Source organism: Siphateles boraxobius, unplaced genomic scaffold (assembly GCF_051911475.1).
Source record: "Siphateles boraxobius isolate OS27281-9 unplaced genomic scaffold, OSU_SipBor_1 37, whole genome shotgun sequence".
NCBI lineage: Eukaryota > Metazoa > Chordata > Actinopteri > Cypriniformes > Leuciscidae > Siphateles > Siphateles boraxobius.
The window spans coordinates 3,728,593-3,742,540 of record NW_027508997.1 but is presented as its reverse complement, the minus strand read 5'-3'; the positions used below and the strand labels follow the sequence as shown (position 1 = coordinate 3,742,540).

Here is a 13,948-nt window from a genome sequence, read left to right as displayed (position 1 = left end):
TGATCCAGTGCATTGTGATTGGCCCAAAAACATTAAGCGTGTGACAGAAATGTCAAGCTCCTTACCGTATTTGGAACATCAGCTCCCAAAGCAATAATGATAGGTGATAATATCGTACTACCTTATCAATTCAAGCCTGAATCTGATCCGGATAATGCAGATGACCAAGCTGATCGATCAACTGCCAGCACGACTGGACCAGAACATATCAGATTGGTAAGGTTTTATTTAATTGGGGACATAATTACTGATTATAATGACTTATACTGTCTTTTTACGCGCCGTGCTGCGCTACGGGTGTGAGAGTACTATGTAAACATAAAACCACAGTGTTTCCCATAGAATGTCAGTGTAACAGTGGCACGCGGGAGGGGAGGGACGTTGGGGGGGGGGTTAGGCTGGGGGGGGGGGACAGAGAGCGTGATAGGTACGGGTGAGGGAAAGAGAGTGCGAGAGGTATGGGTGAGTGTGAGAGAGAGAGAGAGAGAGAGAGAGAGGGACGAGTGAGAGCGAGTGCTGTGCGAATGCGCTACGGCGCTCTGCAATCAAATCCGATTTTAAAAAAGTAAAAAAATAAAATTAAAATAAAAAATTCGAAAATCTATGTGTGGCGGTCAGCGTTGATATTCTGGCGGGCCGCTACAAATAAATGAACGTATGGGAAACCCTGAACCATGTCTGCAGTTGTGATTGTAGAAACGACAAACAAGCGCTACTCTATACTGCTCAAAACTCGCGTTTGAATAGTCAGTAGCAAATTCTTAAAATATGAAAACATAGTTACAGGCTGTGTCTGAGTCAGAAGCGCCAGACTGTAACGTTACTTTGCAAAGATGGAATTGCCCCACTTTTTAGAATCAGCCTTTGTGCACAGCCAGCCTTGTACTCTCGCAGGTTCTGGAAACAGTCCTCCGAAAAATGCGCAGCACACAGTTCAGAATTGTAGTTGTACTGTTCTGGAACAGTGTTGTAAATAAAGCTTAAGCACTGTTTACTAAGTGTGTCCTCTTTTGGAAGACCAAATAATATAAAAAAATAAGATTGACTTTTCACAGATTCCCAACGTTTGAGCTCCCGTGCATGTCATTATGCGACAGGAAGCTCAGTGCCAGACTGTCGTGAACGCACTCAGGACCATTTGTCGAGGCACTGGATTATAGGTTACATTTTTGTAAATAATGTTCAGTTTCGTGCACAATCTGATCGTTTCACTTCATAAGACCTCAATGTATCGTCAGGAGCCAGAGGTAGGGCTGCACAATTAATCGAATTTCTAATTGCGATTACGATTACGTAATCATTCAAAGCCGCGATTATAAAAGAAAATCCACTCTGCGTGTGTTTGTTTAGAGCATAATTATGTTATGAGAGGCGAATCACGACTACTTCACAAAACCCAGCACAATATGACATACCAGTCAGTGACGAAAGTGTACGCTGAAATAAAAAGACTTTCACCTCAGAAAAACGGACTTTACTGTCCTGTCAGCCGTTATACTATAGCACGTAGCACTCTTCAATTGCACGCGCAAATGCGGCGGCGCGCGCTGTGTATCGCTTCACTGTAAAGTGCAAAGAAACTACGAGCAAAGTCGTTACAATGTAAATTAGTAAGTCGAGAAATAAAAGTAAAATACCAATAAATCACGTGTTAGCTGAGAAGGATTTGCATGCAGGTATGATTTTCATTCTATTCACCAGGAGCTGTTTCATTAACAGTTCTTGTTAGTATTGTGTATTCACCATGGTAACTGTCGTTTCCATAACCCAAAAATGCAACTTTATTTTCAATTTGTGTTATTTTTTATATTATTAAATGACTGTGGTGGCTCATATCAACATTGTATTAACAAAAACTAGTTTGGGACTGCTATTTAATTGCTTTAGCATAGTCCTAATGTTTTTCTAGTCTTTACTATGAGTCATTCTTACAATTGATGTGTATGTTAAGTAAAGGGGGGCAGCACTTGTGTGTGTTAACAATTTTTGTGTAAACAATTATTATAATATGCCTATATATATTCAATGTAAATTGTGATAATCGTAATTAATAATCGCAATTACAATTTCAAAGGAATAATCGGCAATTATGATTTTTGTCATAATCGTGCAGCTCTAGCCAGAGGTATTCATAGTTTTGCCTGTATATGTTTTTTTTACTCTCAAAGTGACAGTAGCCATTGACATTATATGAATCACCAAGGACCACGGTTTCAGTAAAATAAATCCTTTACTGTTCTGGAGAAAAAAAGACTCCTACATCTTGGATGGCCTGAGAGTAAATTTACAGCAAATTTTCATTATTTTGGTGAACTATGCCTTTAATGGTCAGGAAGGGCTTTCTATCAAGTTACAATTAGCGGCGTCTCAAAATGCACACCAGTCAACACATGTACGCTGTGAAACACAAAGCGCCTGATCCTTGAGCTCACTGTCACTTCACACTCTGCAATTACAAGAGATCTCCTGCCATGTGGCATCCAAGCAGAAAGTATCCCTACTCAGATATCTTAAGACCTGAATGTCATTCTCGACTGCCTGGGCCATGAGATGACACTTTCCCAGGACCTTAAAGAGATGTGGGCTGCTCTGAGGTCAGGTGAAAGCATGCTATGCCAACTAATAATGTGGTAAACAGTGCTCAGGCGCTCATGAGCTTCCATCTAACACTAGGTGGCCCCAGTTTCTAATCGAGTGCCTGCGGAGGACATACAGCAATGTCAATGTGCACAGAACTATGCCGCCCTGAGGGACGAACGCAGTGGGCTATTTCAGGCTAGCTACAGTATGTGTTTTCATCATCTTCTTTTACAAAGATGCTGCACTTTGGCACTTATTCAGAAAGGGCACAGAATGAATGTGTATCCTGAAAAACACCCTGTGTGCTCATGGGCCCAAACGTCCCATTATGTCAAAAACAATCCGCAACATTAATCACTATCAGTGCACACTAGAGCTCTGCTTAAACAGTACAAACATGAAGGTTGATGGCAAAGGAAAACAAGGTGACAGATTGAATGCTTGAGCCGCCGGAGTCGGTGATGGTGTCGGTGAACTGATTTAGGCCAAGGCATTTCTAAAATAAGAATGATTTAGCACCTGCAAGGGCACCGGACAGCTAAAACCTCAGTCGGGGGTCTAAAAATAGCCTTTCTGTTATAATTCCTCCCTGAGGAGCTCTCTGCATGTGCTTCTAAAATAGGAAAACACACAAAGCTTAATGAAAACAGGAGGAAGTGAAAGCTCTAAGCAAGGAAGATGAGAGACTAAAATTTGTTTAGGAGCTGCAGTTGATATTTGCAGCGATAGTCATGGCAGCGTGTTCAAACAATTCTCTGTTCAAGCAGGAGAAATGCTCAGAGGACTAGCTAATCTTCAAAGAATCACATTGAATATTTTTGAGAATTTCCATCCGGTTCTACCAAATACAAATACACGCATGGAGCAAACGGCACGGCAGACCCTGCCTCCCACATTCATAACTCAATTCTCACAAAAACGAATGGCAAGATAAAGAGAGGCATGCGAATTGAAACGGCATCTCTTATCTTCTTATTGATTAACCCTCCTCAAAAAGAGGTCACACCGGCCTTAGCGTTTTAAACTGCTTTCCTGCCCTCTATGAGAACTTGCCTCTGGAAAACACAGACCCCATCAAGGCTTTCCTTTCAGTGATAAGACCTTATTACTGCAAAAATCTGCAGAGTCATAACTGGGCAGAGCAAAACCTCCATCCCTATGGAAAGGAATGACATTGACAATATGGCCATTAGCAGTGAAAGAAAGCATCCGTCAGTGTTCTACTTCTGGACAGAGAGATATAGAACTAATAGAAGGCTAAATTATATCCGTTTGTCATATAAATCGATCGAGTCTCTTCAGAAAATTAGGACTAATCCGATCAATTCATAAGGATTCGTTTTACGAACTCTTTATGATCTTTTTGAAGCGTCAAAGTGGTAGTTGCGTAGCTGTCAACGGAGGGACAGAAATCTCTGATTCCATTAAAAAGATCTTGTGTTCCAAAGATGAATGAAAGTCTTACAGGTTTGGAAAGACATGAAGGTGAGTAAATGACAAAATTCTAATTTTGGGGCTAACTAACCCTTTAATATTTCGTCAGCTGCTGTAATACATTATTAGAGGTCTATATGATTTTGAAACCTGATACTGAATTTCAAACACAGGCATGTATCACAATCTTGGAGAACATGACCTGCCAATGTCTCTCTTTCTCCTCCTCTCTTTCTATAAAGAACAAGCTGCTGGTGTGTGGGAGATTTTCAAAGCATAGGGACGCTGCACTAGAATTAAACTGGGTGGATTATTCATCCCTGCAATGCAGTGCCAGGATATTTATTTCTGTGGCTTCTCAGTGAACAGGCCATGTATTTCCCTGGCCTTTCGCAGCATAGTGTCCTAAAGCTTTTCCAGGTCAATACAGCTCAGCCTAGGAGCTGTATATAGAAGCATCCATTCATATAACCAAGCAAGTCATTTATTCTGACCTTACCGCATAAATAAATTCATTAAGCAATATCTCTGTGCTCCTTTATCAATGCTGAGAATTCAGTACTAGACTTCAGCATTGCAATATGCAACTGCGCTAGAGCGCTGATCACCTAAAATGCCATAAGTGGGACACAAAATAAAGGCATCCCTTGAAGGAGCGCTTCCCCTGTTGTTGCCCTACATATTTCTTGCTTCATTGTTCAGTCCCTAAAAAAAAGTCACTGTAGTCTAGGGGGAAAAGTACAGACGGTTCCCATTAAAAATATGACAATGAAACTACAATGTTAATACGTGTTGTAACAAACCTACAACACAGCATTATTATATGATGCATTTGAACTTGATCTTCATGTAAATGTACAATAGTATTTGGTTCATACGGTCTTCTGAGTCGGTTGATAGGCATTTTTAGGTGGTTGCTATGCTATTTTAGGTGAATTACATAAAGTGTAATTCTAAAGTGTTCTGTGTGGCTAATACTCTAACATTGTTAGGGTTTTCTGGGTGGCTGATAGTTTGCTACTAGGTAGCTACTAGTGGTTTACAGGGCATTGTTATGTGTTTGCTAGAATGTTCTGGGTGGTTGATATAGTGTTTGTAGTTGGTTGTTAGGATGTTGGGTGATGCTTGCTACAGTCAACTCCACTAATAATGCCAGGGAAACAGGCACAGGGCAAAGGCATTATGCTATACAGTAGGTTTATTGCAAATGGCATCTTTCATCACAGTCATGCAACAAAACACCCCATCTCAACTGAAGAGTCTTTTCACTGAGCTCTTGAACGGCGGATCAGTCTGACCAAAAGAAATAGTGTCCTGAAAAGTGACTCCTTACACAAAAGGAGGATTAGAAAAAGAGGAGGGTGGTAGTTGGCCACTAGAGAGAGCTGTGCATCTACAGCGTTGAGTGAAATGCCTCCCTGAAAGCTTGACGTGTGCACTAAGGCGATGAAAAAATAACCCCTCCCCCTCTACTTCTGTCTGCAATTGCTGCTTTCACCCTTCATCAAATTTTGAGTTACCTTAGGGAGTAACCATCAGCTCAAAATCACTCAAAATGTCCCACTTTAGATGTCTACTGATAGCTTTTTTAACAGACGATTACGTTGTCTATTTGTGCGAGCATTTGAGAGATGCATTCGACGTGCCGTTGTTCCCTGTTTACATGTGCAAGAGGCCAAATTAAGAGAAAGAGAGTATATATAGACAGTATATTTAAAATGAAGCCTTGGTGAGCATAAGAAACATTAAAAGAAATCTTACCCTTACCTTACCTTTGTGTATATATTGTGATGGTGAATATACTTAAATAGAATTGCAAAGTGTGTAAATAAGTAAATGCAAATATATTATAAAACCTTTATATGCAACAAGCATCTTCCATCTTCAGTCTCTAAGGGACCGTTCGGTATTTATGGTAAGTGCCACCGGAGGAATATAGGGTAGGGCCATGTCTTTTTATTCTTTGTTGAGGGGAGGGTCATTCAACTTTTTTTAGTCTAGGGGGAGGGTCACCCAACTTTTGTATTCATGAAAACAGCAAAATTTCAAAGTGGCTTGTTTGGTGAATATTTTTTCTATGTAGCTTTATGTAGCTCTCTCGGTCTTGGTCCCCCTATCAGATGGGTCTGACCCAACAAAAATCCAGTTTGGCGCAGTCTGACAGTGCGCGCGCACTTCAGTACGCACTCAGAAAAAGTGCATCATGTACCCAACGCCAATGAAATGTTTACCCGGCATTGCTTTAACCTGTTAACCTTCAAGGCCACTTTTGAAAAATCCCCAGAAATGGCATACCCAAACTTAAACAGATACAGTTCATGAACCCTTTGCACTAAAAGCACAAGTAAGATCTCATTTGAAAGCTGACACCTAGTAGTTTATTCTAAATGTAGAAATAATTATTGTCATAATGAAAAAAAAAATGTTTAAATAGCTTCAAAGTTTTGTAAAGTTATTAGAAATTTACTTTTATGAAACATCTTCATAAAAATAAAATTGAAGTTGGCCCTGGAGGAATCTAGAAATGCACTGCAGCTAAAGCCATATGTGTGACCATTTTATATTTAAAATCTGAAAATGATAAGTCTAAAACTCTGTATTTAGTTAAATGTTTTTCAAGATCATGTCAAATTACTTTATTTTGATTAGACTCTAAAATGCAAACTGATGTTTAGTCATCTTCTGAGTCATCTATTCAGTCTATTGTCTCTATTATTTTGTGGTGCAAACGAGCCCCATTCAGAGTCAGTCTCCCCTGCACACATTTACACCTCTCCAGACTGGTTATGGCTCTAAATATGCATTTCTTTTGTCTGCATTATAGCTACTAACGACTGGCTATTCACAGGCTATTCATAGGGTTTCAAACCCTAATTTCTTTTATCAAAGTTCTCACTAAATATTTGAAACTGGTATCAAATGCACTGAAACATTTCAGTAAGCATTCCTATTTAGAAAAAAATCATAAAACAATAACTGCTGGTGGCAGGTGCACCTGGGCTAGCTAGCATGTTAGCTTAGCACACCATCAATACACGACCATTTATGAGATTAAAACCATGTTTGTGCTCCAAACTTACTTTATAACGCAAGTCGAGTGTTTTAAATAATCTTCTGTGATCTAATTTGGCTTCAGATTAAAAAAAAATCCGACAGAAAATGTATTATTTATAGTGTTCTGCACGATGATGAAATCTATATCGATTAGCATTACATCATAAATATAATCTATTATTATGAAATACCTGGCATGGCTTGAAGAACACAGGTAACTCAAATATCATTGCAATCATGTTTATTGTCTTCAAAACATCTTTATCTGCATGTTACAGCGATCTCTGTCAGCTACTTTCTGTATCAGTGACGTCCTGGAATGTCACATGACTATGGGTCTTCTTCGTGATCCATATATGGACTGTTATTGTGCATATAGCGCCCTCAGGCTATTGGTATGAATTGAAAACACAGCACATCTCAGTAAGAAGCGATCATAATGATTACATCGACGCATTTGGGTATAAATTCAACAAATATTATTCCTTTCTATAGAAATATGATGTGAATCTATGAGAATATATCAATATTTCTCCAAGTCTGCACATTTTTGAGCTAAAGCCCTGAGGGACGATGTTTTGCGAATCGCTGTCATGACGACAGCTTGGAGTGTTTTTTATGAATGGACCAGCTGACGCTCATAATTCATATTAAAGGTATCGATTTATTTTTTCATTTCATAACTCCTGACACAAATTAAGACATAACTGTCACTATAAGTTTCTCAGAATACAATAGTGGTCAAATACTGAATCTTGAGTATTATATCTTTTTAATGATGTATAGTTTGTCAAGGTATAACATTAAATCTGATAGTAAATTTGAACTAAATAAAAAAAAAACCGCTTCAGTGCGCCGACGCTCTGGAAACGGTTAACAGGTTAAAGCAGAACTAAGTTACTTTTTTACCTTAACCGAACAGCTTTGGAGTCATTGTAATGTTTATATTACTGATTTCGCGTTGAATGGTGGTCGTCTCGCACCCCCCTGGTGCCTGTGAGCCACAAAACCACCCTTGCAACTTTGGGCCGGCGGCCCGCCGGCATCAGTGTTAGGAAGTATCGTATGATATCAAGTCTCGCGAGGTAACGAATTGATTTACGGCACTGCACGCGTACACGCCCCCATCCAGGATACGGCTAGCTATAAGAACAACTATCGTCCCATGGCAAAGCTGGCATAAGAAGCAGAAAGCTAGAAAAGCATTGTCGGAGGAATAGAGAAAGAGAAAATGGCAGACTGACCGAGCGAGGAGTCAGACACGAGTAAACATCGGACCTGCGTTTTCAGAATGGTGGAAAAAAAACGAAGAAAGCGCGGTCGGAAGAGTCAAGAAAAAGGTAACGAGAATCTGGCAAACGAGGAACCGGACAAGAGTCCCACTCGCTCAGTCTTTCACTGTTAAAGTTAATTCCTGCGATTATCATGAGAACAGTTGTCAATATCTCACATAATTACCAGGACATAAATAAGCCTACATGTTGTAAATAGTGTAAATGAGCGCAATTTGCAAACTATTATGATATATTGCAATAATCATGTCTAACAACATCATAACGGACGTAACGAAATCGGGGATCTCAAGTGTCACGCATTGAGCGTGACAGTCACTCATTTCGGTCTCATTTCGGTCTTTTGTCACGATCTCCCCCCACACATTGTATTTCTCACGCTGAAAAACTATTTGTAATATATTTAATATGCCAAAACTCTGGCCGCGCCACTCTCACTGTGGAACCGGCAGGAATCAAGCGCATCTCCTCTGGTGTTGTTCGTCGAGCTACACAATAGCCATTCAGAAAATAGCACTATTATATCTGGGTAAGATTTAACGCAACAACCAATGACAAAAATGTATCTGTTGGCTGGATGTCACTCTTGCCTGTCTTCAAAACTTGAGAGCCCTGCGAAATAATGCGACGTACATGATACAGTTTATTGGTGTCATCTGGCATTTAGGCTCAGGTAAGCCTAACGCGGTAGGCTACTTTATTATTAAGGAGTGCAGAGGCCTTGAGTGCAGATACGCTCTGCGTGAGTGGTGTTTACGACAGTAATGTTAAATACAAGTACTCTACAGTGACTCTAGGGATCGCTGTTTGACAAAAACAGAAATCCTGCATAGTGCCGCTTTAAAGTACGAGCAAATAATGAACTTTTGTGATTGCGAATGAGTGCAGTGTCCTGTGAGTGTAACTCTACCGCGGCATTATCATGTGATATGAATGTACATTGAGTGTATTGGGACTGATGCGCCAGAACTGCAGCTGATAGAATGTGCGCTGTACGATACTATATTTTAGTATCCTTTCTTATTGTGTTTCCACAACAATGTTAGTGAGTAAATCTACTGAAATTGAAACCATAACAGTGGAGTGTGGTGTTAGACGTGGGGCTACCACATTTTTAAATTACAATTAGAATTATTTGAAGTTAACATAATAAAATACGCAGACCTACACCAAAAAATAGTTGAGGATAAATTATTTAAAATTGGGCAATTCCAATGGACGTGACATTTGCAGTCAAAACTTGAAATATAAATTATCAGAAAATGCATTTAATACTGAATCTGTTTATATATCCATATACCTTAATGAAGGAGTCAAGACATTAGAAAAAAATCAGTCTACACATGCGTTTTATATTTATATGAGCGAAATACACATGTGACGTGACACAACAAATCTTTAACTTTTAGGTGGCAAAATATTTTTTAATAATTCTACGAATTAGGCTACACTGCGCAAAACAAAAGTAGGCTAATAACCGGATGAAGAAGGGTCGGCCTCCACAGAACATAAAATATTATTTTTTATTTTATTTTTCGTGTTCGCATTTATGAGGAAAAAAAACAATGTTACGGACGTGACAGTTCTCCGTTACGGACATAACCGCTCTGAAAGCGACTTCAGAAAGCACAAAGCCTTTCTTTAAAGTACATTTCGTTTTTTATTAATTGTATCTTAATTTTAATTAATGTTTCATCAACCAATTGCCTGGATTTAATAAATAAGAAGTGCAAGCGCAAAGATGTCATGCCTTTTTCCAGGGGAGGGTCATGCCTTTTTTCACAATCATTTTGGAGGGTCATAGAAAAATGTATTACTGGTGAAGGGAGGGTCAAGTATTTTTTAACTACAGATTTTAAAACTCCTCAGGTGGCCCCTTAAATAAATAGCGAACAGTCCCTAACAAGAGGTTCTGAAAAAGCCAGATAAAGGTTGAAGACCAGAAAAACATCCTTCCAGGTAAGCACTTCTATCACTCAACTGCTCAGTCATGGGTAAACCACTGGACTGTTTGAGGTGTCACAGCACTGTCTGTCGCAATTTTAACAGAGACTAAAGTGTCTGCACTGTTCAGCCCCCCTACAGAAATGATTAGAGAGATGTCCGATCTGACAACAACTCCAGTCCAATAACAGATCTAGATCACTCGGTTTGGCTCTTTGATCTGGAATCCACCCACACTGCAATGCTAGTGAATTCAGGACATCGTGTGTCTGCAAGAATACCCTGACTTAGACCACGGACAATAGATGTGACAGGACAGCTAAGACTGGGCTGTCAGTCAGTTTGCCAAACTGAAGAGCCACCAATTCAGAAAACAAAATAGTATAGAGCGGTAGTCCTCAACCAGGCAAGCAGCAGCATGATATTAAAAGATTCAAATATATTAATTATTTCCGCCCAATGAAAGGCAAGCAAGCAAAGCGACAGTGTGGAAGCGGTGCTCGTACACCCGAAATCCTGTCACTTGTGCATGCACAGCTCTTCGTAGTGGTTCTAAATATTCTAAATATTAATAAATGGCATATATAAACATTATGCACGCAATAAGGTGAGCCACATTACTTCTCTGCCTTCTCACACACACACATATACATAAGCTTACCCTATTAGAAGCAGTCATCACCAGCAGTAAAAGTCGTCATCTTTTGTATTCATGTCTGGATAGTTTTTTTCATTTTGATGACATTTTTGGATGTACATCAGGGTGTACAGGGTGTACACCGATGCCGCTCTAAGAGTGGGACGGGGCCGGAGTGGTAGGCTACTCGGTAGAATGAAGGAAAGTTTTAGAATAATAATGGAGTGATAACTTTATGTTGTAATTGCAATTCAAATGAATGTCAAAAACAAATAATAATAATTAAATGAAAAAATAAATCTCATTCGCCTAAAGGCACGTGCCAGCCCAATCCATGGACTAAATTAGTGGGCAGCATAAGATGTCAAACTATTTATAAAAATTAAAAAAAAGGCTTTGTAAGACTACATTGTAAAACTATCTATTTATATTAAAAAGTGCCGTTAAAAACAATATATTTGCAACAGTAAATAATTTTATATATATATTTTTAGCATTGTATATTGTTTAGCTAACAATGAGGCCCAACAGAGGGTTTGCAAAAATGTAAAAACAGAATCCTGCAGGAATCCTGAATTCACCTCATCTAAATCTGTTTATCGTCTGTCTCACATATGCACTCAAATGAGGAAACTGCTGACTCTAAGCTGTAATATGAAAACATGCGTTGTAAAAGACGAGCCAGATCAGGGTTTTTCTGAATGATGCATAAACACACTGGCTTGCCCATCCCATCCCTTGCCTTTACCACCCTGATCCGTGCATTATAGGGATTAAAATCTCCCATCATGCCTCAGCATGCTGTGACAGTCAGTCTAGGCACACACACAGGCTGTATTTAAGACCTTATATGCAAGACCGTACACATTTACATTTACATTTATTCATTCAGCACACGCTTTTATCCAAAGCGACTTACAAATGAGACGTACACAAGCTCATTTGAGTGCCTAGCTTAGATTTAAACGGCACGTGTTGGCTTTTTACATGCCGCATCATGTCAATACAGCAGTCTGTATCTCTGACATCACATTCACTGATATATTCATATCGATTCAGTTTCACTTATTATACAACTACTGATGTAAATGTATGCATATTGGTCAGTACATTTGTAATTACTTTGAGCAAAGATTAAAATGAAAACTATGATATCTGGCTGCCTGGGCAACAGCTAACAGCACACCTTTCTCGAGGGAGCATAGTGGAGAAGGGTGGGCGTCAGAGATGCTCTGCTAATGTAACCATGGAAACTGGCCTGCTTCGCTTTCATTGACAAAATAATCCCACCACACTGAGTCTTTAAACTCCAACATTACAGAGGAAAGAAAACAAAACCCTGAATTATATAATGGTACCCTTAACAGTACCAATGAATGTAGATTCATATTCATTAATATCGTATTATTATCTATATGGGAAAATAGTACCTTAACACTATAGTGTGCCCTGCCTCCAGAGCCGATCAGCCCTATACGCACACAACGCAAGTTGCGCAAATTACTCAAGACCTCCCCCTCGTGTCAAAGCGCGTCAATCAAAGTTTACAACATCGATGAGAAAATTAAGTGGAACTATCCATCTGGTCACAAAAAAAGAGAGAAAAAAGAGACCATGAGGGTGAATTCCGGGAACAGCAATCAGGCAGACTTGAGTTCTCTCCTCTCCAAGTTTGATGTAAGCAGAGAACAGTAAAGTTAAGTTGATGTGCATCTCTCTCCAGTCTGTCTAACCCAGCTGGGCAGTGCATCTTTTGGTCTTTTTTGCTAATGTCGGCCACTTCCAGGGCTGTGTTCTGTAACTTTGTGCCAGACAAAAAAGTGAGAGTGAAATACAACCATTTCTTACGTTTGATAAAAGACAAAGGGCAACGGTGTTTGTTTATAAACTGCAGCTCGGAAAAGATGACCGTGTCGCACGTTAACATGCGCTCATATGCGTGTGCAACATATCTGTTGGGACCAGTACAATATGGGTGTGATGACACTCCTCATTATAGGCACACATACTTTTAAAACAAGACAATGATTATCTAGTCCACAAGTCAGTTTAGTTACAACTCTGCAATAAAGCAAGATGGAAAGCAACGTATTGACTCTGACATTGACTTTTGATTTATAGGCTATATTGCATTTAAAATGTTGATTGGCTGGACATACTGGTCAATATGGATGCACATCCCTCGGTAAATAATAACCATCAAGTATCAAGTATTGCTTTTATAATTTAAAACACAGTGACATGCTATGGCAAGCCATTTTAGCTTTTATTCATTCACAGGATGCATTTTTGATATCAATAATTAAATTTGTACTATTTAAAATGTGAATTCTTGAAATTAAGAATGTACTTTTTCTAGTAACAATGTCTATTTCTGATATCAGGAATTACATTTTCATTAGTAGTAGTTAAAGGAGGGAGGATTGTAGTGGGAGCACTGGGGTGTCAGGTGTGACTGTGTGGCAATGGCAAATGGTTTACATGGCTCATGGGTCAGGTAGGAGGGCCCCTTAACAGAATTTTGCTTAGGGCCCCAGGATTGGCTCTGCCTGCTACCACAGAAATCATGACCTGCAGGGGTATCAATTTTAAAACAAATTGTAGTATTTACTGCAGTCATCAAGCTCAACAGTTTTACCTGCTTATCAACATTTTTGTAAGAAACAAAATTAAAACAATTTATTTAATGTTTGGAAATTTTAAAATCAACATTTTTTCCCTCCTACTGATATCTTGATTTATTTATCTGCAAGAGTTACAGATTGTAATATATTGTTTTACTTTGTTTGATTAACTTTACATGTATTATTTTAAATGTTCATGTTTATTTAATGTTTATTGCAAGAAAGTAAAATAATCACAAACTGAAATTTGAACTTTCACAATTTCAAAGCATCACATTTCAGTAATAAGAATAAATTGCAAACCTTACATATACTAGTATCAACTAAAATATTTCACATTTAAAATTTATTTGGCCTCTTGAGGTGTAAAAAATCATCCCTTT

At 39.0% G+C, this 13,948-nt stretch overlaps 1 protein-coding gene across 12 annotated transcripts in view; it reads right to left on the bottom strand.

The window, feature by feature from the left end:
• Window positions 1-13,948, bottom strand: part of kcnma1a (potassium large conductance calcium-activated channel, subfamily M, alpha member 1a) — a 243,605-nt gene that overhangs the window by 88,259 nt on the left and 141,398 nt on the right. The gene's annotated exons all lie outside the window — the stretch shown is intronic.